The following is a 24,615-nucleotide window of genomic DNA, read 5'->3' as shown; positions in this document are numbered from 1 at the left end:
CAGCTGTGATTTTTAAAGCTGTGAAAGGCATCAAGAAACATGCAAACCCATCCAAATGTTTATAAACCAAGGATTCCTCTGGGACTCGGTGCCCCGACTTGATGGTTTTTTTAAATGAGAAGAGTCGAGCTTTGTTCATACTTGAATTATGTACTTTGCATAAGCCATGCAATTTAACTTTAACCCACAGGCCTGGAAATAAAATTAGCTCCGCCTGCAGAACGCAGAGGCCAGGGCCAGCACAAATCACCACTGCCTTGCTCCGTCCTCCAGTGGGTTCTTGCCACAGTATTTTGGGAACCTTGCGTTTGACTTGTCAAAGCCTACAATTTTCATTGTAGAAAGGGGATTCTCATTTAATTTAATGTCTGTGCATATGCCCTGAGGAGGAAGGGCATGCGATTTTTTTAAAAATCCTAAGCGAATGCATATCTTTGCCACTTGTAATCGTGACAAAGCTTAAATAACTCAGGCGTGAGCATGTCTTGTTTTTTGTTTGTTTGTTTTGTTTTGTTTTTCCAGTACAAAACAAGATTTATTAGTTGACAGCATCTGCCCAAACACACTCATTCCTCAGAATATTTACAGCTAGAATTCATGTTTGTTTAACCCAAGTAGGTTTGGTAAATATATCACGTATGATCACTGTTTAGGGAAATCACAAAATAACATTCAGTATGTGGGTTTTTTGCTCATTTTGACACAAATAGTGAAGAAGGGCACCCCACAGAGAGGTGTGAAAACCTTTACCCTGGCATCTGGTTATAAGACGTACCAGGATAGGCCCTAACCACAGCCACCACCCTGCACTATAAAGCGGGTCTTGACCCTTTTGGGGGCCGAACAACCTTTTCACAGGGGATGCATATCATATCCTGCATGTCAGATATTTACAGCACGATTTATAACAACAGCAAAATCACAGTTATGAAGTAGCAATGAAAATGATTTTATGATGGGAGGTCAGCACAACATGAGGAACTGTCTTCAAGGGTCAGCATTAGGAAGGGTAAGAACCACTGCTATAAAGAGATGTAACACTATTCACTTATCTCCAGGGAGCTTGAAATGGATGGCAGTTGTTGTCAGTGGCATTTATTATTCCAGACAGAGGAGGCACTGACTTGGGTCAATATAGTCACCACTGAGTCTGTATCTTAACAATACTTTGTGCATATATAATATGAACATCTAGCCTTCTGATGTCATTCACGGGGACTTTCTCGACAGACACTGAGTGTCATGTGCCAAGGTGTTTTCTTCACCCTTCAACTCTTCTTGAAGGACCCTGCATTATAGATGATCGTATGGTAATTAACTTGGCGCTTGTAATTCCGAATAACAGTCTAATTCTAGACCCCCTTGGTAAGGAAGGAATTAGCACAAGCACACTCCATTCTAATTTTCTGTCGCTGTCAATGTTGTTAGCCAGGGCTTAGAGAGCCATGATGTGGGGGGTGGGGAAGAGGGCTCCACCATTGGTGTTCGGAACACCAGAGCTACGGTTTTCATTAACGCCACATTCATTTCTGGAGCACTTGTGAGAGAGAAGTGTGCTTCAACAAGAAAATGACTTGCAGTGGATCAGGTAGGACCCACCATCCGTCTGACAGCATAACGCCTATGGGCTAGAGATAGGCAGGGGTGCCTTCTACACAGTCAGCTGCAAATCACTTCCGTTCCGAGGGAGAAGACAGAATTCAAACTAGAAACAGTCCAGTTGGGAAGCCTACTACCTAAGCCGAGATTTTCAAATGGATTTTCTCCTTTCAGTAATTTCTAGGGCACGCGAATGCTGTGCCAACCTCATTATTATCAGGCAGTTCTTACAGAAGATAGAGTCACTAGAAAACTGGCAAACCAAGGAAACATTAATTCATGGTTGCATTGTTAAAATTGATTAACATTAGCATATTAGTGATGCAATAGGCAATTAAAGACTTGTGAGAGATGAAAAGAAATATGTAAAGATTATATATTTAAAAATAATCAGAGCATTTCATAAAAATGCTAGCTTTTATCTGGGCTCTGAGGGTGGGGTAGGTATGGTTTCTTTGTAAAAAAAAAAAAAAAAGAATCTGTTTTGTTTTCTTAAAAGTAAAAGACTTCTTGTTAATTTTTTTTTCTGTTTTTAATCTGCTGGTAGGATCTTGGGGGAAAAAAGTCTACCAAGCTACCCTGTTTTCCTCTTTGGAGACATAGTTACACTGATTTTGTAGCAAAATGGTATTTGCTTATGAAGTATATCTTTAAAATCCTGAATAAGCAGCCATTTAACAGTTTTTGCTCCACTGTGTTAAACGTTTTGTTGCAATTTGAGCTGTGTGTGTGTGTGTGTGTGTGTGTGTGTGTGTGTGTGTGTGTGTACACGCGCGCACACACTTATGACTGTGTATGCGTATGACCGTGTGTGCACATGTGTGTGCATGCATGTGTATGTGTATGAGAGAGAGGGAGGAATGAAAGGGTCTGTGCCTATGAATTCTTGAAGTCTTTTTTTAATTAAAAAATAATTCCTCATAGTTATGAATTGGAGTCTATAGAAAGTGATCCCAGTTTACTACATACAGGCAAATGGGGTCCCATCAGTCCTGAGCAGTGGGGGAGGTGGCAGCGAAGAAGACATGGAAGTGGGTGTCTGAGTAGATGAGATTTAATTTTCGGGATACATTTCACTCATAAAATGGATAGCAACCCCACCCCCACCCCCCACATCAGCCCTGGCCTCCTAATGTCAATGCCATGGTGCCAGTGTAGCTGGAATAAACCTCAAAGTGAAGCAAAGGGACATCGCCTCCCAGCACACACCGTCTCTCCCTCCAGTGTGTACTGTCCCTTGCCTTTCGATATTCCTGTAACTGGCTTGTTCGCTTTGGAGGGGGAGGGGGAAGACAATCACTCTGCATTTTCTATGTTTGGAACACGTACAGTATGCCGCTGTAAATCTTACTAGTATTTAGGTCAATATTCTAAAGATAGCTTTAATTGTTTATGAAGGCCAGCTGTACATCCTAAGGAACCTGACCGAATTCTTTTTCTGTACCGATTTTATTTGGCTTCTAACTGTAAGAAAATCCACTTCCATCTTCATACAGTTCTGTCTGCAGAGGTATCCGCCATTCTGCACTGCAGATACATTTAGCCGGATACATTTACGCTGCCTGTGGTTAAAGGTTATAGAACGGATACAGACAACCGATCATGCATTCTTCTGCAAGCCTGCCGGCACCTTAGGGTTTAAAAAAAAAAAAAATCTACAAATGCTATGCCCTTTTTCAGAATTCATCTTCAGTTGGCAGTAGCTTAGCAGGTTTGATTTAAAAAAAAAATTTCTGCTGCTGTTAGCAATTCTATGAAAGGAACAGTCTATAAAATGCATCCCCAAGCAGATACATACTGTATTGCAAGCTCTCTCCAAGAAGAGGATATGACAGTATTCATTCCAGCTGATTTTCTTCCTTAGCAAAAGGACTGTTTGATTTTCAGAAGCAGAAGGACTCATTCATTGTGCGGCCGCCCTGCTTAAGTGCAAGAAATGCCTTCTACTGCTTGGTTGCAGTATTTGGAGTTTGCTAAACAGTGGTTAGTGATTGGGCTCATCCTGCATCAGCAGTTGATGACATTCTTCTTTGTTCCCTCCTACCCAGTTGAGCCAAGACTCTGAGGCTGATATGCAATGTCACTTACAACATTAATCAGATACTGCATTTAAGGTGAGCCGTCCCTTGCCTCCTCCTCCTCCCCTCGCGCTCGCTCACTCACTCGCTCGCTCGTGGGCTGCATGCAGTGCGTATCTTGCTTGTGTGAGCCTAAGATGGCAGGCAGGATTAGCCGTGCTGTGCTGTGCTGTGTGTGCGTGCTGTGTAGAATTCATTACATGTTGCCTAGTATTTCCGATGTGAGTATGTAAATGTTCTCTATGCCATATCATCTGGTAGTGAAGACTTGCTTTGCCTCATTACTACCTTCGTTATTTCGAGATCATCTTTCTTTTCGGATTCATCTGCTTCTGGAGGTTTGCTTTTCATCACATTCAGAATAAGATCCTGTCTTTTTTTTTTTTGAACAAAGCCAAATAAATCCCACAAAACCCTAAAACCCAAACAAGAACAAAACTCTGCTACCAGATGGTGGCTCCCCTTCCTTCTTGCATTTGCGTCTTTTAAATAATGTATGTTGTATTGTTAATTAATGTGAATATCAAATTAAACACTTGAAACTTACATGTTTATTATGCAGGTAGGAGGCCAGGTGGACTCTATTTTTAACTCCTAGGCACTGCATCGTGTGCAAGCAACACAGGTTCTCATATTGTGCTTTCGGTGCTGGGATCAGTGGTTTGATTTTCAGCAAATGTGACAGTGGCCTTTGCAGCGGTCAGCACTGAGCTTTGAACTCTCAAAGGAGCAAGGGAGGGAAAAAAACATTCAACACACCACCTCCTCAGTTGCAGCCTCCAAGAATCCTTGGATCAGAAACTTCTTTTTTCAGTCCTGTTTTGCTGTTGATAAATTCAGCCCTCGTGATCAGAGTGCATTCAAGCTGTTCTGCGTATGATTTTTGGTGTGTGTGACAATCGCATCTAAAACTTGTGAGCAAGAAGACGGAGAAATCAGTGGGTCTCCATCACCTTCCATAAAAATGGCCGAGTGTCTTGTTATGCTAACGCTGCCCTGAGTGATGCGCACAGGTAGGTTGGAATTTGCATGCTTTATAGATTTTTTTGGAGCCATGCAGGAAAAACATTAGATGCATTAAAATGTGACTTTTAAAATTAAAACTAAGATACTTGTAATATGTTGGGAATGGCATTAAACTGGATAGCCTCTTGTATCCAAATACTATATAAACATAAGCATAAACTTATAAAGTGATTCTGCTGTAAAAGTGAGATGATTTCTTTTTCAAAGAAATTTAGTTGTGTGATAGGTGTGGCGCCACTAGACAAAAGGATTTTTTAAAAGTCTGGTGATTTGGCTCAATTTTAGCTCGAAACTAAAAACAAATGGGTTTCTGAGATAATTTCAAAGAGCGTAAATAAGCTCAATAGGAACTATCAAAAAATGTTTAATCTTTAAGAAGCGGACTTTAACTGTATTGTGTGGAGTATGAAAATTGAAAGTTAAATTCTTTCAAAAACATATTTTTGTCATATACAATGATAAATCCACTATTTGTATGTGCATGTAGCTGGAGGGCGGGGAGTTATCCTTTTTAAAGGGAGAAATGCTAAGATTCCATGGCCCTCTTAGCAGAAATTGAGCTCCATTAAATGAAGCTGAGCTCCTAGAACGGCTTGTTGCAGAAATACAGTTGTGGCTCTCTATGTACCAGATCCTGGCATCTTCCAAAATCATTTCACAAGCTCTTCCCTTTGAGCTAACCCCTCAAAAATATTTTAGTTTCAATTCAACACTGGGCCAGAACCTGTTTCCTTGGTAACCAACTCGTATTTAAAAATGCAGTAATAGATATGCACAAGAATGTGTTAGGAAAGGAGACATTTGCCAAGTGAGAGTCTCACAGTTTTGTGTCCTCTCACATAGAATGTGAACTGGCTTTAGACATTTTTTTTTTAAAGCAGTCTTCAAGCCTTAACGTCTCAACTGCATCTCTAAATCTACAGAGGCTTGCTCAGTGAACGCCCTTCTCTTCTCCCTTTGTGCTCAATGCGTTCTAAATTACGGTTTCTCCATGCGCTCTAGAATGCAGGTCAAGGTTTGTGGAGAGGGGTATGCTTCCCTTCTCCCAGGCTCACCAGTGCCTCTGAAACAAAAGCTCTTGCAGAAATTCTAAGAATCAGCCAATGCCTCTGCTTCCACCTTTCTCAGCCCTCCATGGTAACCTCCTAGCTCAGGGTAGAGCTGGACCCAAACCCAAGCCTTCCTTCCCCATGACAAGTGCACACTGAGCCCTCACGGGAGCGTCCCTGTGGCTGTTGCCAGACCTGACACCTCCCTCTGGGGAGATGCTCCCAGGTGAAGAAGTTTGAGATTCAGAACCGTCTATGTAAATAGCTGCCTGTTTTTAGCAGTCTGTTTCATTTCCTACAGTGTGATCTGCAGTCCAATCTCTTAGGGGTTAAAGAGTGGTGGTTGTTTATTATTGTTATTGTGTCATTTTGAGGCCAACTAAAGTATTGTGCTTGGAATCATTCTGTGGCTCAGTTATATTAGAACGTGATTCATCTGCTGATTCGTTCTCTGGGCTTGCCACGAAATAGCCTTCTTCCTGCAACACCTTTTTTTCTTTCTTCCTTTTTTTTTTTTTTAAATCTGCTTGGGAGCCATTTTGCTTCTTGCCTGTGACTTAAAATGACTAAGTGCAGTTTGAATACAATATCCATCAGATTGCAGACCAAAGGGAACTGTCAGAAGCCTGACTCGGAATAGACTTTTATTTTCAGACCAGCAGCATTAACAGTTTCAGGAAGATGGGGCAATTGTCAGTCGCTTTGGTCCAATACAATGAGCTCAGCATTTGTAGTTAAAACACTTGTGTTCAGACAGATTCTAACAGGATGTCTTCCATTTTGATAGGCCAGTGCAAATTAATCATTTTAAATGAATTTGAATCTTAACTACAAGATTAGATGGATGAAATGCAGTTGTTGTTTTAGCATGAATGAATGCCTGATAGCCCCCACATCCACAGAATGTTGATCCTTTTGTTTTCTACCTAAGCGTGGTGACGTCATCTTGTAGATGTTCATATCTAATGATTTTTTTAAATTGACATTATTCATTTGTGTTGCTCTTGGTCATGCCTAAAAGAATTTCAAATATAATTCATAGAGCCAGAAAACCAAATAAGACTGTTGGGAAATACACTGCACCATTATCACTCTAATAAATAGACCAGTGAATGGAAGAATAATTATTATTTATTACTTTGTTGTGTGTCGCTTAGAGTGATGTTTGCAAGGCACAAAGCTTTTCTAAACTTACCCATTTACAATTATTATTGGATTTCCTAGATGAGCTGAAATGAGGAAAGCGCCCCTTACTCCTTCCCGTGTCTAATGGACTAGGTAGGCTTAACCCATTTACACTTTTTGGCTGAGGTGTTTGTGCCGGGCAGGCCAGAGCAGGTGCGACAGGAGAATGTGCAAACAACTGCTTTGTTCTTACCAAAATGAAATGGGCAAATGTGTGGTTTTCTGCCTGAGTGATTTATCGTATAAAATTCTCAACCCTTGTTTTTCTTTGGGGAACAGAGAAATGTTTTTCCAAGCTTTAGCTCAGTGAGAAGGTAAGGCTTCATCTCTTGCTTCTACACTGACATGGATCTAACTCAGTCTTTTCTGAGGACCCCCTGTAGACTGGCAGCCAGGCCACAATGTAGACTTGGGGCCTCTTTATTGCTTTATATGTGAAGGGAGGAAATCTAGAAAACACTTAGTACCTTTCTCTTTATTACTAAATCATGCTAAGTAAGCCTTTGAGTCTGGCCCCATGTGGGTGTTCAAACAGCTACTTTCCAAGGCTAACCATTCAACACATTTACTGAGTACCTACTGTGTACCAGGCATATTCTAGAAGCTAGAAATATAGTAACCAACAAGACAGACCGGAGCTTGCTTCTCATGTTCCTGCCTCAGATATGGCAGGGTAGACAGCAGGGGAGTGGTAAAAACAAACGTAGAAGCGAATAGCTAACAAACACAAGAACAAGAAAGAAAAGCAGCTGGGTGCAGTAACACAAGCCTGTAGTTCCAGCACTGGGCTAGCCTGGGCAAGCGACCCTGTCTCAAAATAAAGAAGAACTAAAAGTTAAACAAACAAAAAGAAAAAAAACAAAACAAAACCAGCAAGGGTGATATGCTGTAGGGAGAACTGCTTGAATGTTTGGTTTGGGAAAGCCTTCCTGGGGTTGTGGCACGGGAGTGGAGACCTGCAAGGTAAGGACGCAGCCGCAGCCGGGCAAGGAGAGGGCGGGGCTGCACCACGCAGCGCAGTGTTCAAGCATGAATTGCAACCATGTCTTTGTGGACCCTTCAGCCTCTTGGAGCCAGGCTTCACAGCTTCATGGTTGCTTCTGCCTTAGGGAGCTCCTGATGTGAAGAAGGAAGCCCAGGCCCCTGTGGCTGCTTCTGGCCTGGCAGACACCAGATATGGCTGCCTTTGACCCCAGCAGTACCCTGAATCTACCTGGGAAGGTAGATTGAAACTCTTGGCACTGCATCCCAAATAGTGATGCAATGCTGGCACAGACCCAACATCAACTCAGTAACAGCCTCTTGGAGCAAGGAATGTTCTGGAAAGTATCTTGTTTTGTTTTTCATAAGGACTCCAGGATTTAAGCTCATGGCAAAACATTGAAACTTTGATTTCTTTTTTTTTTTTCAAAGACAAATGCTTGAAGGGTCTACATTTCAATTGGCCGGTAAACAGCCTTCTACATTTCAAAAAGCCTAACATACTCTGGCTCTGCCGTCATTTTTTCTCGGTTATAGTAACAGGGCTAAGAAAGGTCCGAAGAGCCAGCACCCTTCTGTGTCTGTCAGTTTAGCCTGCTGATGAGTATCTGAGAACAGGGACGATCTGTTATACAAGTTAAACACTATATGGTTCCTAAAAGCCTTCTGAACATTCTAGAAGCACTTTCTAAAACTGATCCATAATGTAGCAAATTACATAGTACTGCAGAGGTGACCTGGCTGATCCCTCAGACTTGATTGGTTTTATGAAACATCTTCCTGAAGGACAAGTTTGCTCTAGTCCTTTGTTGTAGAGAATTGCCTGCCACGGGTAGAAGGAAGAGATGCTTCAGCAATTTGGTTCACATCTTGGTGTGTTTGAGCATTTACTAAGTAACAGACACTGTTATCAGCTAGGCAAAATGGAATATGACAGGGCCCCCATGAGACTCTGTTCTCAGGTCCCCACACAAGGCTAGATAATCATATGGACAGGCACAATTATGTATCATTCCTGTTGCAGAAAGAAAGCTTTGTTACTGTTCCCTGAAGTCCATTCTTCAGTTTACAGGCAGCTCAGCCAATGTCAAGGTCAAGTCTTTGCTTGGACTCTGTCTTTTCTCTCACCCCCTTGCTAAGACGTGTTGGCTCCTAATAAGCCACCGTATGCCTGGCTACCCTTCTCCAAGCTGGTCTGCCTATACTGCCAGGTGACCTCAACAACGGCTGCCTCTTTTGAATTCATGAGCAGATGTTAGGCTGAGAAGCCCTTGAATGCAAAAATTTGAATTTGTGATGCAGGCACGATGCTTTTGCCTTTTCACCTTGCTGACGGCAAGGGGGCAGAGACGCCTGGCTCCTGACCAATCCACAGAAAGCGTTCTGGTCAGCAGGTAAATTGAACCCAGTTGCTAAATCACTTATCTTTGTTAGGTGATGTTACGTGATCCCCACACACCATCCGCTGTGGCCTAAACATCTCAATGACCAGAAAATTGCTCTCTGGTCTTGCTGCTGACTCTGCATCTCTTCCTTTAACGGCTCCTTTCTGCTAAGGGCTGGAGACCAGTATTTGTGTCCGCCCTCACTCTGTCAGACCTGCAGAGGGGGTTTGTTTTCTAGTACTGCTTCGTTTTTTAAAATGCCAGTCTAAATATTCTTTCTGTGTTCACGAATGCACGGAGGCTTTCATTGTTTGCTTTACATAATAACCATCTTCATAACCCTTACTCTACCAAATGGGTATTTTGAAATTTCTTTTCCCTCTGCATACTAAGATCCCTCACCAGGTCTGAGGCCTTGCTCTAATTAAGGCCTCACTCTGTGCTGCCCTGGTCCCCAACACTGGGCCTGCTGCAGAGTGCCCGCCTGAGGGCCTTACAAGCCAGTGAGAAGAGAAAACAAAAGCCACCAGCTGAGAATGTGGTTAAATCCCAGAAGGGCAGTGCCCTTGTAATCCCCACCCACCCCACCCCCTTTTCTCTTTATTTCTAGAACTGAGAAAGGGAAAAGAGGGTTTTTAGTAGGGACAGGGAGAACTACGCCATGGATTCTTCAAAGTATGCAGGGTACAGGGAAGTCATGTGGAGAGACGGAGAGAACAGGGTGTCATCCAGAAGGCAAAATGGGGTGGCGCCGACTGAGAGGGCAGCACTGAGGCAGGTGGGGGAGCAGAAGGCTAGAAGGTGGGAACAAAGGGAGCGGCAGGCAGTAGGGACAAACGGGGGGGGGGGTACTTTGCCCCACTCTGAAGCCAGGGGTTCAGGGTACAAGGGAGAAAGTGGACAGGGTTTGCAGTAGAGACAGAGGTCGAGTGCAGGCCACAGGCTGGCTGCACAGAGACAAAGCTCTACACCATTCTGTTGGTCTTTGAGCATCTCATTGACCTTGTTCCTTAATTATGCCAAGTAGCCTATTGGCCAGCACCCACTGACGGGTCTCCTTAGATGTGATAAATCCTGGAGCCTTACAAAGTCTCCAGTTCCATCCTAAGGCTCAGAATGCCAGAGAAGACCCCCTTCCCTATTGTTCCGTTAGATCTCCACCAAAGTTTAACAAAATGCGAGGGCTTTTAGGATGTGCTGTGCCCAAGTGCTGTTGGACTTCTACAGAGCACAGACTGGAGTTCTGCCTGCAAGGTCTGGGAGAAGGAAAGACAGACAGCAGGACCAGTGACTCAAGGACAGCACAGACTTGACTTAGCAAAAGACCTAGAAGGACGTTTGTAGTCTAAGGAATCTGCCTGTTTTCCACTTACAGGCTGGGGTAGTCCTAGGGCAGAAAAGGAAAAGGGGATGGGAGATGTCCCTCTTTTGGCCCCTGGCCAGCCAATGCTAGGGTAGCTAGAGAAATAAACTGAACAGTGGGTTAAAGAATGTCGGTGAGCAATAAATGCTCCCGGGTGGTCAGCCCTTATTACTAGGGGTGGTCAGCCCTTATTACTAGGGGTAGTCAGCCTTTATTACTAGGGGTGGTCAGCTCTTATTACTAGGGGTGGTCAGCCCTTATTACTAGGGGTGGTCAGCCTTTATTACTAGGGGTTGGTAGGATTGGGGGGTGGGTAAGAATCTAGAAAAAACAAGTTACTTTAGTTCTGAGAATTGTCTTTTTTTTTTAACCTAAATGGGGTGGACTTTACAAAATGGTGTGACCATGGCTAACACTACCCAAAATACCTGCTGTAACCTGCAGGGCCAAGAAATTCTCTTTCTCAAATCCATACTTCTCTGCATTTGGCTCTCTCAAAGCCTGCCTCCTCCTTCCTCCTCTTCTTCTCACCCTCCTTTCTCCCTTCTGTCCTCCTTTCTTCACCATCCAGTGTGAGTGGCTCCCCTTTGGTTCATTCACTGGGATCCACAAGGAACTCTGTGTCAGTTTTTTATTTAAGCTGGGCATGGTGCCATCCACCTTTAATCCCAGCATGCCAGAGGCAGAAGCAGACAGTTCTCAAAGTGCAAGGCCAGTCTGGTCTACACAGTGAGTTCCAGGCCAGCCAGAGTTACAGTGAGACCCTGTCTCAAAAAACAAAACAAGAAAAAAACAAAACAAAACAGTGAGTTGAAGCAAAGCTGAGGATGTGGTACAAAGAAGAAAGCAAATTTCCACAAGTTTTGGATTGATGAAACAAAACATTATATAAAATAATAACTATAATAGATATGGCTGTGATTGTGTCTCTACACTATTATGGGCAATGAAATTTGAGTTTCATATGATTTTCTCATCATATAATGTTCTTCTTTTTGACACACACCCCCAACCCCAATCACTTAAAAATGTAAAACTTAGGCTGGAGAGATGGCTCAGTTGGTTTAGAGAAAATAATGCTTTTGCAAAGGACCCAGGTTGGATTCCCAGAACCCATCTTGCTCACAACTGTCTGTAACTCTAGCTCCAGGGGATCCAGTGCCTCTGGCCTACTCAGGCACCTGTACTATGTGCACATACCGCAACACAGACACATATTATGAATACATATAATGAATACATATAATTTAAACATATTGTTTAAGCTTAAAAAATATATAATTATTCTCAGGCCATACAAAAACAGGTCACAGGTTAGATTCAGATTTGAAGATGGGTCCTCCCTCCCTCCCTCCCTCCCTCCCTCTCTCCCTCTCTCTCTTCCTCCCTTCCTCACTTTATTGAGACATGATTTCCCTTTGTAGCTCAAACTGGATTTCAACTCATGGTTCCCTTGCTTTAGTCTCCACAGTGCTGGGATTACATGCACGGATAATGAGTCTGTTTGTAAATTATAATCTGTTTGGGGGGGTCAATTGGCCAGATTAAGCCGATATGTTTTGTTTGATTTCTAATAATATTTTTCAAAACTGTGTGTGCATATGCGTGTGCCCCCACAGGCACACACATGTGGAGATCAGAGGATAATTTTGGGGGGTCCAGGTACTGAATTCAGGCTACCAGGCTTTGCAGCATGCACCTTTACCCACAGAGCCATCCCACTGGCCCCAATGTCTAGTAATGTTTTCTATTGAATGTTGTCTTCTAATTTTATTACTTTTTCTTATAAAACTGAAATACATACTGTGAAATAGCTGGAATATTAATGTTTTACACCTGTCATTTTAATCTTTTATCTACATTCCGTGAACATTTGAATGTTTTGTAGACACACTGTATATTTTCCTATCTGATTAACACAGCACAAGCATTTTACACCATTTAAAAATTTTTCACAAACATAACCTTTTAAAACTTTACTATGAAAACCTTGAACATAAATAGAAGCAAAAGGGCTTAACAAATGTCCCCTTCTTTCATGCCAAGGCCTTCATTATTTCAAAGGAAATCCCACACTTTATATCTTGTTGTTTTCAAGATAGGAAGGGTCTTTAGCCCTGGTTCTCCTGGATCTCGCTCTGTAGACCAGGCTGGCTTTGAACTCACAGAGGTCCACCTGCCTCTGCCTCCCGAGTGCTGGGATTAAAGGCTTGGCCACCACTATCAGGGTCAGGCCTTCCCCCACTTTTTTCAAGGGGCAGGGTCAATGTCTCATCTGTCTTGCATGAAAAGCCTGATTTGGGGTTTCACTGGACTATCCTGTTTCCACTAACAGTTAACCTGGGTCTGGTAGCAAGCACTCAGCTCTCAATTCCTACTCTGGGTGGAACAGGAATCCTCCTGTAGGTCAGGCCACATCACTTAGGACAGACATTTTCACACATTTCTCTGCCAGGTACCCAAAGGTATCTCTGCACGTTGACATCTCAACTCTAAATGCCTGGACAGAGGCTGTGGTCCATGTCAACACAGCATCACGTCCCCAGAAGCCCTTCAGGAATGTGGTGTAGATGACAGAATGATAGGGATGCAGACGGTCTGAAGTTCTTAAAGGGGAGAACCTAGTGAGAACTGATAGGGGCAATGTTGGCTATAAACTGGCAGGGTTGGGAGAGAGCTGACTTGGGTGAGGACTTCCGAGGGTTTAAAGAGGCAACATTTTAGTCTTTTTAGTTGCTATCTTGAAGCCCTTTAAAGAAAAGGGGATAGTCAGGGTTAATCTGCCCCCATCGTCTTAGTCAGAAAGCACATGCAGTTTAGCAGAAATCCTGTGGGAATGACATGAGACAGAAAACAAAGACAGCTTCCTGGACAAGGCACAGGAGCCATGCAGTAAAGATGCGCAGACAGAAATTTAAGGAGAGACTTGAAGTCTTAGATTCCTTTTTTCCTTTTTACATGCATTGAAATGGAAATTATCACAAAGAAAACACCCCATGTAGTTATTTTAGAAAAGAAAATTTCTGTAAAGAAAACTTTTTCAGTAAAGTGTATAATTATGATAAGGTGGAATGTTTCTGGAAATTTCCAGATAGTTCCCCATACTCAGAAGGATGATTGAGGCAGCCTGGTTATGAGAGCAGATGGAAAATTTTGAAGGACTAGCTGATTACGTAAGTTTTAGGCTATTGCTGTGATAGTTTAGTTATTAATAACAATTTAAGGAAATCCGTTTGCTTTTGGAGAGACGCTTCACTCCCTAAGAAAGAAACGCTACTGTTTGTGAATGCCCTGGTAGAGGTGAGGATCCATTCACATGCTAAGACACTTAAAAAAGCCAGAGCCAGACTTCCCTAGTAACAAACGGTTGATAGCATCCCCGGAACACGTTAGCAAGGGGGAGGAAGTGGACCCTGGAGTCCAACCTGGGTCCAAGTCCCACATGACCTTAGCAGATCACCCGTGGAAAATCACTGCAAACAACAAACATCCTGAAGTTAGCCTTCACTATTCACACCTGCTTGAATTAGAGAGCACTTCTCACACACATTATTTAATTCTATTACAAAACAGAAACCAAAAACACCTAGGAGGTAGGCATTAATACGAAAACTTGCTGCATGTTAGACACCGAAGCTGAAGGTCAGAGATATGGCCTTACAGCAACAAACCCGGGCTGTCAACACAGGCAGGCTGAATCCAAAAGGCCAAACTGCCTTGCTCACCACCTCCTACCTGCCAATCACAGGGAATCACCAACAGCAATATGGCTTATAGACTCTTCTTCTACGAACATCAGTTTTAAAAACATTTTTAGCTTCCAAAAGCCTCAATGGAAACATACAAACATGCAATTAGACCCTGAGTTTCTTTGGTTTTGTTTTTAAGGTTGGAATCCATCATTACCAACAAGTTAGCTCAGGTTTTGTGGAAGTTCTCATTGGCAGTTATGTAGACAAAAACATTTCAGGCTTTTTTTTAAGGGGAAGATGAATCATTGCTTAATAAATGCAGTTTAGTGGAGCTGATCTTTCTGAACACTGGCCTATGGAGAGAGAATAAAAGAGTTCTTGGCATTGAGAAGGCTGGGAACTGCTCATTGCATGTTTATGCATGTTACTCAACCCGTCAGCCTTCACAACTCTGTGTTTTTAAATGACACCATTCTTTCCTGCATCATTTAAGATGCTTTACTTTGCATATACTATTAAAATCTACTCAACTCACCCAAATGGTCACATTCCTAAGGCTTGGTCAGGAATTGGGGTGCATAAATAAAGGAAAGCACTGTATTCCAGGAAAATACCCTTTTTCAAAATCTTAAGATGTAGCCTGGGAGTGAGTCTTTTCCAAAGAAAAAAAGAAAGACTCAGTGTTGGATGATTCAAAACAACAAACACCTGCACCCAGGTGTGCATGAGGCAGTAAGCGCCACACCACCAGTTGGTGGAGAAAGGATGCCAGCGGACAGTCAGCGGCCTTTATTTGAGGAAGAGGGTCCGCTCTTTGGGGTGAGACAGTTCTTACACCACACTGGGAAATAATCTAGGCCTCCCCTGACAGCCATGGGAAAGCACAGGTAACACCTTGTCCCTGAGAATTTGGTGCGGTGTAGAACTGCAAAGGACTCGGATGCTCGAGGCCTGCGCTGCGCCAGTGGCCGTGGCGGCCTGCTGTGTGGCCGTGCAGCGCTGTCCCCGCCGGCTCCGCAGCGGTGGCGCCGGGGCCGGAGCCTCGCGGCCCGCAGCGCCCCTGCGGCCTGTGCGAGGTCTGGCCTCCCTCCGGCCTGCACCGGGGGTGGAACGGGCGTCCGGGCCCAGCCGCCGGCGTCCATTTTCTGGGCGGCGCTGCGGCCGGACTCGCAGGTCCGGAAGCTCCATGGACCCCGCGGGAAGCGCACGGGCGGCGGAGCCCCGTAAGTGCCCCCGGGGCCCGCGCGTCTCCGGGAGGGAGCCGGGAGCCGGTGGGCAGCGCTGCGCCGAGCTGCAGCCGCGGACGCAGAGCCGGCCGGGCAGCCAGCGTCCGCAGGTGGAGCGTCCCGCCCCACCGGGCCCAGCTGCAGGGGGGAAGCGGGCGGGGAGGGGGGGGTGGACTGACGCGCACCTGGGGCTCGGGATTGCCGCACCTCTCCTCCCGTGAAGCGCGGACCCGAGCCGCGTCCTGACCCTACCGGATCGTGATGAGATCCTAGTGCGACATCAAGCCCCTGAAATTGAACCGGACGTGCAAAGGCAGGGCCCTGCCCCCAGAGGGTTGCAGCCTCGGCCTCCTGCTCCTCCTGCAGCCGGCTGTCTGTAGGGACAACTCAACAGCTCGCCGCCGTTAGACACTTCTTTGCAGGTTAGCTGATAAATAGCCTGAGATTTTTAACCTATCTGCGGTTCTACTCTATAACTCCTGCTTCGCTGTGGGTAAGTGCCTGATTCCATTCTGGACTTTGGGCCTGATTGAAAACCCCTTCTAAATGATAAGCGTTTATGTACTGTATACCTAGTGGAAAGGTTAAAGACTGTTCTAACTGGGAAACTCAAGGGCTCGCTCGGGTTCTCGTGGCTGGAAAGAATGGGAGTTTTGTTGTGGTTCCAGAGAAACTTATAGTGACTAACTGTAGCTAAGATCAAAGAGCAGAGTTTTTGTTTTGTGACAGGGTCTCGCTAAGGAGCCTAGAATGTGCAATATGCATGCAGCCCAGGCTGGTTTCGAACTTACAGCGGTCTGCTGATTGCTAGGATTACAGGCTTCTACCACACCGTCTGACAAACCAATGTTTTTCCAAGACCAAAAACGCATGAGTAGAATCGCGTTGATGGGTCATTGCTGAAACTTCTTTTTAAAGATGAGAATATTTAGTACGGTCGAAAAGACAAGAAAAAAAAAAAGAGTAAGCGATGCACATAGTGAAGATAAGCATTGTCTAATGAAGCCTCTGGCTTATATAATGTAATCTGAAAAAAAAAAAAAGGATCACTGTCAAAAGCCTTTAAGACCCCAACTTCATGTTTGGGGGCACAGGTTTTGCGTTCAAGTTAACCTGGATTTGATTCCCAGCGCTCACTTAACCGTGTGGCCTCCAGCAACAGGTTTACAGTTACAGGTTTACAGCTGTAAAATGGGGAAGTGTTCCCTACAGCTGAGAGGTATTACAGAGATTACCCCTCCACCGGCTACACTTGGTGCAGTCCTTGACGTACAGTAGGCGCTCCACATATACTAACTGCAGTTTTGTGGCTGAAATATTGAATCCTAGAAACTAGTCATGAAACGCTGCACTTTTGTCTTCTCTTAGATCTTGATGTGGAGGAGATGGAAGACTCAGAACCAAGGATTTCCAAGTGATTTCTGCCAAGGCACGGAAACTGTTAAGGCTGGTCTGTTCTGACTGAGGTAACTAAAATGTGTATCTTTCCTTACTCTCCATGAAATAAGAAATGGCAGTTTTTGAAAGACTCCTAAAGATGTCTGAATCATGATCTCAACCTGCCAGGTTTGTGTACTGCAAAATTTCCATGACTCTTAAGCAGTCTGCTATTAAGGACGCGTGGTGTGTGTGCCAGGCCCCTGTGGTGAGAAAGAACTAGAAAACAGCTTCAGGACAACTGGCTTCTCCAGTTCTGCTGTTAGCTTTTATGAGAGCTTTCATAGATGTCTTGATAGATCTGTGGCTTCCTCAAGTCCTAAGGACCCCACAACGTGACGGAAGCCTATAGAGAGTTAAAATGAGTTTTTCTTGTTACCCCCAGTGGGTTGAGGTCAAGGCAGGACTGTTTTCCCCAGAAACACAGCCAGCCTCTGCACTCACTGTAGGGTGAGCCCTCTGCCAGCTTAGAGTGCACAAGCATGAAGACACATTTGCAGTTCTCGCATAGATGCATTGGCAGCCCAGCACACTGAGCTCTACCTTGGAGGTGGTTACAAAGTCCTAGGTAGTGACAGTAACAACCTGCCATTTGTCAGACGGTTGCATGTCTTTATGTGCCAGGCAGTGCGTTAATAATTTACTCCTCAACAGTACCAAGAGTCGAGGAAGGAGAGATTTAAAGGATTGAAATGTACAATGGTGGCAGGTCACGGGAGGCTTTGCAGCTAGCTCATCCTTTACGGAGTGTATTTTGTATACACAACAGTGCTTTGCTAGGACCACACAGTTCATGGTTCAGTGCCTGTCCTCCAGAAGCTTGCAGTCCAAAGAGGCAGGGGCCAGACCCCTCGGTCATGACTCTACCAGCTGCTCCAGCTGACACAGAAACAGACTGCAGGGATGGACATTTCAAAGTTCTTGCTTTTCAATTCGGGTTTTCATTCTTTTCCATTTTTAACATCTCTTAAACGTATGCTTTCAATTTATAAACAATCATCAGGCCTCTGGATTCATTTACTTTTTTTAATTGAACTTCTCTGAGATTCTTGGGTATTCAAAAAGGTTATTATGTTTTTATAATTATATTAGTCATGTCCAGTCTTTTAGCAAGGATTTACTTGTCCAGCTGTCAGTGATTCTTCTGTTGGTAATCAACTTCAAGCATGTTGGAGATTGACTTATGTCATTTTCATTTTCACACTCTTAAAACTGAACTTGAAATTTCTCATTTTTCCATTCCTGTCCCTTGCAATGGAGGCCTTTTTAATTTTTATGCATAGCCCATAGGCGGGGAGGAGATGCAGTCTGACGAGAGAGCTTTTTGATTCCAAACAATCTCTTTTAGCTCTGTAGACCAGAGGACTGTGGGCATTCTGAAATAAAGCGGTTGAAGAATGCAAACACTTTTGTTTGATTAACGTGATAGGAAGCCAAAAGGCAGCCCCAGGAACCGCACGCATTAAGCACCAGAACTCAAATTGCACGACCTGACTGCCACTTGTTACAACATAGGTCTCCTATAAAAACAAGTGAGACCATGAATGTGCACATGGTTTGTGCACTTTATGAACTTCCATAAATGTTATGCAGCAAATATTTACCAAGTAGCTGCCGAAAGTATGACCCAGCTAGAGGGACTGGAGAATTCAGCAGAAAAACAAGTGACATGTCCCTCTCAGACTGTTAATAGAGCTGGAAAAAAAAACAACAAGAAATATACATATACAGGCATACATACACACTCCTCCAGAGGAGTGTGTGCGTGCGCGTGTGTGTGTGTGTGCACGTGTGCGTGTGCGTGTGCGTGTGCGTGTGCGTGTGTGTGTGTGTGTGTGTGTGTGTGTGTGTATCCCTTTCCAGGTAATAAATATAAAAAGAAATCATTCTGGTAGTTCGAGGAGGCATTTGAAATAGGAATAGAGGAAGGCTGAGAAAGTGAGAAAGCTTGGCGCACATTCTGTGAAAAGTCCAGTTGAGGTAGAACTGGTCCATACAGGCGTCCGGGGAGAAATAGAACTGGAAAATATTTGTTGCTGAACAATAATGGTCTTGGATGCCAACTAGGAAATTGGAATGTGTTAATCAATGGTGTCATTAAGGCTCTTTGAACAAGGAAATGTCATGGCTGTGCAGTGGGAGCCTGCTCTTGTGCGTAGCTTAGAGGAGGTGGAGAAAGAGAGCTGATACAGTCCACCAAGAAGAGGGGCTGGCCCAGAGTGACGGCCTTCAGTCAGGGTTGCCTGGTAAGATGAGAGGAAACAACCGTCAGCTGTCTCACTGGAGAAGGAGCTGGCACAGCATTCCCAGAGCCGTGGTACCATGGTGACCCCGAGACGGAGGTGACAAATATGGGTGTAAAGGACCAAAGCCTCTATCTCTTACCCAGATGGGGCTCAGGACCCCATCGGAAGGCCAGTTCAGGAACTATTGGTATACAGGAGAAAAAAAGAAAAGAAAAGATGAGAAAAAAAGGCTTTCCATTAGACTCTCGGAAGAATGTGACTGAGTATTGAGACTTTTAAGAAAAAAAAAAAATGTCCTGGGAAGACAGAAGAAGAGAGCAAAGAACCTCAAAGGAGCATGTTTCTAGAAGCCTCTGGAACATGGTTTTCACTGGGCCCTGGAGTCAGAGGGATGGGCTCAAGAACATGAAATTGACAACCAGTGTATTATGTGTTTGTGGGCCTTTTCCTCTGCAAGGTAATGTGGTTTGCACAATGAATATTAAGTGCTTTCATTTGCATAAGTTTATAGCTTGCACAGATCAAGAATAAATCTTGCATAAATCACTGACCCTAGCATGTTCCCAAACATGCTTCTCATTACTAAAATTCAGGCTGCTAAATGTGGTTTTGATAGTGGTGTTAACACTGTATTCCATTATCAGCAGAGAAACCAGAGAATCTTTTCTAAAAGAATGAATTAAAAAACAAAACAAAAACAACTTTCTGTTGTTGCAAAAAGGTTTCCAAAAGTAACTTAACTCCGTTGCCTTTTACGTATATCTATTAAATAATGTGTCTATTTTTCTGGGCATATGAGCTTAATACAATGGAATGAGGATACTGGAGTCAGATAAACCCACTCTCAGGAACTAGCTGGGCCATTTTCCAGACTGGTGACTTAAGTAAGCCAGTAAGCCTGAGTGTTTCCATCCTAAGCTTATATTGGTCTATTTTGAAGCTTTGAGTGGTAGTTTGATCAGTAACTACACCATGGTAGGAAATTGACAAAGGATGGTTCCTTTCCTCTCACAGCCTTGTGCACAGATGTAAGTTTATGCTAAGGTGTATCTGCACAGGAAGCCAGATCTTCCAGGTTCATTTTAATGTATTTATTTTTCCCGTCACTGTTCTGTCTTGTGTGTGTTAAAGTGACCAGGAGTTTAGCATGGATCAGGCTTCACCAAGGGCCATCTGTAGAGATGGTTCTAGTGGTTCAAAGCATTTGCTATTCTTGCAGAGTACTTGATTTTGCTTCCCAGCACCTACATAGCAGTTCACAAGGAACTGTACCTCCAATTCCAAGGGATCTGGTACTCTCTCTGGCCTCTATACACACCTAGGTATGCATGCAGGGCACATACATCCATGCAGACAAAACACTCATACACATAAAATAAAAACAAATCTTTTAAAGGAAAATTGTTAAAAATAAATAAATGAATGAATAAATAAATTAAAAGACTGCCCCTGGGTATCTGAATGAAATGTAGACTTCTGGGCCCTGAGAGTCTGTCTGATTCAGTAGGTTTGGGGTGGAACCAGGAGTCTGTGTTTTAAACGAGAATTACCATGACCGTGGGTGAAGAATACCAAATGGCAATTCCTAGGAAGCAGAAGAAAGAATACGCCTGACGTTTGATGTGCTGGTTCAGATCCTGTTTCAGTTAGAGATGTATCTGTGCTCAAAAGCTTTTTACTTGTATCATCCATGTTGATGGATACTATTTGTAATCACACAGAAATAGGGTCCAGGTGCTCATGGGATGCCGTTATCCCACTCTCCGTTGCTCACTGTCGTGTACCACAGTCCCCTTCCCAAACATCCGTGGGTTTGTGTGACCCCAGAAGCCTCTGAGCCACTCTGAGAGGACTGTGATCGGCTCCTAGATGTCAATGAGGATTCCCTCTTTTAAAAACACAGTGCACGTTCTGCTTAAACAGAACATCTTCTGGTCCTGTGGTCCATGACGTGACTCCAATAGCCATCTTCTGTACTGAGTCACACATCTGTTTGATGGCAGTGTCACCGTCACACCCTCTGGGTGCTTGCTGTTGAATCACACCTTCCGTACGTGTTCACCCTTCCTATAGCTTAACTGAGTTTCACATCTGCTCTCATGAGAAACGACGGAAGGCCCACTCCGCTAACGCGTGGGTGACTGAAGGGCGGCCCGAGTGGACTTGTTCCCAGCCTGGGCACTGGAGCCCTGGCTGTCCTCGGGGCCTGTGCTAACTGGAGTGAAGAAAACAACCCTGACCTTCAATTTTTTTTCCTATCAAGGTCTAGTGACTCTGGAGTGTCTTTAGGCCCCATTCCCTGAGAGTTGACTTTTTGCACAGATATACTATACTCTCAGTCACCTGGAAGACACATTCTTTCCTAAACAGAAACATACTTCTGAGTGAATTCTTACCTTGCCTTGGTATCTCTTTAATTTCTCAGTATTTGTCTCTGTCTTTTTCTTTTCACATTTTTTTTTTCAGGAAACCAATTTGTTTGGTCTTTTTGATAGGATCTGAGTGTGTTAAGACTTTATTTATGAGTTTCTGGTGAGATGCTTTGCACTTCTCTTTAGAAATACTCGTCAGCATGGTTTTCTTCTTTTGTAAAGTTTAAATGGGAGTCTTTCTTTTAATCCTAACAACCATCTTGCCTTAAGAATAACGTGATTTTCCCACGAGGCTCCCTTGCTCAGGGAGATAGTAAAAGCTCTGGTGGTTAGTTACTGTGGTATTCAGCAAACAAATACTTTGGGAAGCAAGATTTTCGTTGCTGGTGGAAAAAGAAGGCGCTGTGTGTCTGGAGTGAGAGTGTCCCCAGAAGGTCCCCTGGTTGTTGTGTGCAGGTCCCAACCGGGTGGCCATTTTCTGTACCGAGTCCAGGGTGAAACTCCGCCCACTGTGCAGCCTGGGAGCGCATTTCTAAAATGAAAGCACAGGCAGAAACTGGCGTAAAGTAGCATAACCTGTGTTTAGATTATTTTTAGATGAGTATGCTTAAACACAGTTGCTCTAAACAGCATGTTGTTGGCTTTTGATCTGCGGTGGGTGTGGGGTTTGGGGAGTTTTATGATAGATAAATTCTCCCTAAAACATGTGAATGAGGGAACTGTTTAAGTACCTAGAGAGTGCCAGCAACATGTACTGAGTTTTGTTGTTGTTGAGAGAAGGTCTCTCAGTGTAGCCCAGGCTAACTTCCAACTCATGATCTCCCTGCCTCGGCCTCCCCGGTGCTGGGAGTATAGGCTTTTGCCATCACACACATCACACCCGATGCATTCTGCTCTAATAAAAGTAATTTCAGGGTGAAATTGGCACACACACCCCAAATATAGTTCTTCATAGTCTTCTCCTACTCCTGGCCATTTTTTCCCTGTTTATTTCCTCAGTCTAGACAATCCTACATCCATTTACAGGCTGGCCAGAGTTTCTGTAGCCTTTCCAGAGTTGAAAAGCCAGGTGTGTCTCCTTTTCTCAGACCTTCTGTGTGCTTACTCAACAAATCTACAAATCACCCAGGCTTCCCAAGCTCTAGGCAGAAGTGACTTTCCCAACCCCAGGAGGCCTGAGACCTATGCCACCATACGTAGCCTCTCTCCAATGATCAAAGTGCTGTTAACAGTGGCTTCGAACTGGGAACATGGAAGAGGAGTCGTGGAAATGTGGGAGATGGAAATGTATAGAGAAAAAGTATGAACATCTGGGCTCCAGCCCAGACAGAGGACTCTGTACATTGACACCATGTGTCTACAGCTCCGTGGGAAACAAATGTGAGGTGGTCGGTTGAAGGTAGAGGGGAGGTGAGAGCAGAGTCAGGCAGAATCAGCAATCATCCTCCAGGAAGTCCCAATGCATAGTGACCACGCAGACTATTCTCCAGACCAAGGGGGTCAGCTCTGTGTCTCCACGGCATCTCTAGAGAGGAAGCTGGCCTCCAAGCATTGGTTTCTTTTGTTCCATAGAGCCGTCTTGATTTGTGTCTCAGTGGATACGCTTTGTTACTGTTTTGTCCCATTGTCTTGAAGCTCCGACTGCCAGGCTCCTTTCTCATGGTCAGTCACTTTGTCCTTGTCATATTAGGACACGGTGTACTGGAATGATGTCAACTCAGAGTCTCCTAACACAGTGCTGAGCTAAATAAAGGCCTGTGTGCTTCTCAGCCATTACTGTTCCTTATTATACCACCAGCCGAAGATGAGTATGGGCCTCTTTTTTAAAAAATATTTATTTATTTATTATGTACACAGAAGAAGGCACCAGATCTCATTACAGATGGTTGTGAGCCACCATGTGGTTGCTGGGAATTGAACTCAGGACCTCTGGAAGAGTAGCTAGTGCTCTTAACCTCTGAGCCATCTCTCCAGCCCTAAGATTTATTTCTTAATTATATGTGTGTGTGTGGGTATGTGCATGTGAATGTAGGTATCCACCTATACCAGAGGAGTCTGATCCCCCTGGAGCTGGACTGAGAGGTGGTTGTAAGCCACCAGATGTGGGTGCTAGGAACCAAAACTTGGGTCCTCTCCACAAGCAGTACCTGCTCTCAACCACTGAACTGTTTATCCAGTCCCAAGACTTTTGAATAACACTGTGTGAACTTGAGATTATTAGTATGCAGGCTGCTGTCAGTTGTGGATTATACTATCCCCTGTCTGAGTCCACCATTAGGGTCGCCACAGTGGCAACCTGTACCAACTTCTTCTGTACCTCACTGGGCCCAATCCAAGGAAAGCTAATGGCCCTTGACCTTTCCTTCCCTATGTCACAGCATATAAATCACCCACTTCTTATGTAACTATGCCCATTTCCTGTGGGCAGAATAACTTTCTGGGAAGTCTGTAGCCGAAAACAACACATATGGTTGTGCTGACTGGAGAAGCATCAGGTATCTGTGGCAACCTTTGTTAGGCTGCCGGTACAAGGTGAAACAGGAGGAACCCATCAGAGGAAATCCCTCCTTATCCGGGACGGCACTCCCAAGGCAGCAGGATGGAGCCAAGCCTAGCACCAGATGATGGGTGCCAGCAAAGCACAGCGGGCATCTCCTGATGTGAGATTTAAGGTGTTAACTCAGCAAAGAGGTTTACTAAACTGCCAAGCAACAGCTTTCTAAGTTGTCCTGGAATTGTACCAGTTGTCCCCTCCCCTTGTCTTAACACTTTGTTGACCTTCACCCTGGAGTTTGAAATGCCTTTCCTTTCTCAACATCTTTTAGCGATTCCCATTTTCCTCTTGGTGGTGAGTGAACCATGATGTGTTCAGCATCGAGACTGGTGCATAGAACGTGTTTAGCAAATGTTAGATTTGGTATCACTGGCTTTGTCATCATCTCCATCAAAGCTATTACCACTTCACCAGAGGCAGGG

General features: G+C 44.3%; 1 protein-coding gene and 1 long non-coding RNA gene across 2 annotated transcripts in view; one reads left to right on the top strand and one right to left on the bottom strand.

Moving 5' to 3' along the window:
- Positions 1 to 3,727, bottom strand: part of LOC118587061 — a 99,132-nt gene extending 95,405 nt beyond the window's left edge. Inside the window, exon 1 of the long non-coding RNA XR_004945426.1 lies at positions 3,398 to 3,727. This is a non-coding gene — a long non-coding RNA (uncharacterized LOC118587061). The remainder of the gene's footprint in view (positions 1 to 3,397) is intronic.
- Zbtb38 (zinc finger and BTB domain containing 38) overlaps positions 1 to 24,615 on the top strand; it is a 68,069-nt gene that overhangs the window by 17,931 nt on the left and 25,523 nt on the right. The window contains exons 3-5 of the mRNA XM_036192663.1: positions 3,648 to 3,713; positions 4,240 to 4,690; positions 16,953 to 17,050. The gene's annotated coding sequence lies outside the window, so the exon portion shown is untranslated. The remainder of the gene's footprint in view (positions 1 to 3,647; positions 3,714 to 4,239; positions 4,691 to 16,952; positions 17,051 to 24,615) is intronic.

The sequence above is a fragment of the Onychomys torridus genome, chromosome 7 (assembly GCF_903995425.1).
Source record: "Onychomys torridus chromosome 7, mOncTor1.1, whole genome shotgun sequence".
Classification (NCBI taxonomy): domain Eukaryota; kingdom Metazoa; phylum Chordata; class Mammalia; order Rodentia; family Cricetidae; genus Onychomys; species Onychomys torridus.
This window is presented reverse-complemented; position numbering and strand designations above follow the sequence as displayed.